Here is a 1,608-nt window from a genome sequence, read left to right on the forward strand (position 1 = left end):
TTTTTTTTTTTTTTTTGAGACAGAGTTTCACTCTTATTGCCCAAGCTGCAGTGCAGTGGCATGATCTCGGCTCACCACAACCTCCGCCTCCAGGGTTCAAGCAATTCTCCTGTCTCAGCCTCCCGAGTAGCTGGGATTCCGGGGCGCGTCACCACGCCTGGCTAATTTTTCGTATTTTTAGTAGAAATGGGGTTTCACCATGTTAGCCAGGCTGGTCTCAAACTCCTGACCTCAGGTGATCCACCCACCTTGGCCTCCCAAAGTTCTGGTATTACAGGCATAAGCCACCACACCTGGCCCCAAATGCATTTTTTTAAAGACAGGGTCACCCAGGCTGGAGTGCAGTGGCACAATCATAGCCCATTGTAACCTTGAACTCCTGGGCTCAGGCAATCCCCACCCCCTGCCTCAGCCTTCATGGTAGCTGGGACAAGTACACTCCACCACACTCAGCTAATTTTTTAAAAAGTTTGTATAGAGATGGGGTATCTGTTTTTTCTTTTCTTTTTCTTTTTTTTTTTTTGAGATGGAGTCTCACTCTGTCACCCAGGCTGCAGTGCAGTGGCACAATCTCGGCTCACTGCAACCTCTGCCTCCTGGGTTCAAGTGATTCCCCTGCCTCAGCCTCCCAAGTACCTGGGATTACAGGAGTGTACCACCACACCTGGCTAATTTTTTATATTTTTGGTAGAGACAGGGTTTCATCATGTTGGCCAGACGGGTCTCAAACTCCTGACCTCAAGTGATCCACCTGCTTTGGCCTCCCAAAGTACTGAGATTACAGGCATGAGCCACGCTGTCTGGCTGGGTGTCTTGATCTTGCCTAGGCTGGTGTCAAATTCCTGGCTTCAGGTGATCCTCCTGCCTTGGCCTCTCAAAGCACTGGGTTATAGGTGTGAACCACCATAAATACATTTTTGACTTAAAGATATGTTCCTCTTAGGATGGGCTGCAACCTCTTTGTGAGTTGAAGGGCATCTGTACTTCCCCTGAAACTGCAATCCTGTCTGTATCCTAATGACTGGGTGACATTTGTCTCACTGATTAGAGATGGTGACTCAGTTTCCCTTGTAACTCTTGCCTGGCTTGCTGGGAGTATTCATTAAGTATCTGTTGAAATGGGCCTGACACATCAGGAAACTACAGTTTGAAGAGGCAAAGGGCCTTACCTGAGCTCACCTAGCTCCCTGGAGGCAGAGCTGGGACTAGCAACCCATTCCCGGTTCAGTCTTTTCTTGGCATGCATGGCCAAGTGCCTGGTTTGGCAGAGGAGTCAGGGAGCACCAGGAGTGAGAGGCTGGGTGGTATTTCTTGGAGGGGGTGCCAGGACTCTGCCTAGAAACAGAGCTTTCAGCCCGGCGCGGTGGCTCAAGCCTGTAATCCCAGCACTTTGGGAGGCCAAGGCGGGTGGATCACAAGGTCAAGAGATCGAGACCATCCTGGTCAACATGGTGAAACCCCGTCGCTACTAAAAATACAAAAAATCAGCTGGGCAGGGTGGCGCGTGCCTGTAATCCCAGCTACTCAGGAGGCTGAGGCAGGAGAATTGCCTGAACCCAGGAGGCGGAGGTTGCGGTGAGCCGAGATAGCGCCATTGCACTCCAGCCT

General features: G+C 50.9%; 1 long non-coding RNA gene across 1 annotated transcript in view; it reads right to left on the reverse strand.

Moving 5' to 3' along the window:
- LOC108309366 overlaps positions 1-1,608 on the reverse strand; it is a 44,500-nt gene that overhangs the window by 23,561 nt on the left and 19,331 nt on the right. The gene's annotated exons all lie outside the window — the stretch shown is intronic.

The sequence above is a fragment of the Cebus imitator genome, unplaced genomic scaffold (genome assembly GCF_001604975.1).
Source record: "Cebus imitator isolate Cc_AM_T3 unplaced genomic scaffold, Cebus_imitator-1.0 Scaffold93, whole genome shotgun sequence".
Taxonomy (NCBI): Eukaryota; Metazoa; Chordata; class Mammalia; order Primates; family Cebidae; genus Cebus; species Cebus imitator.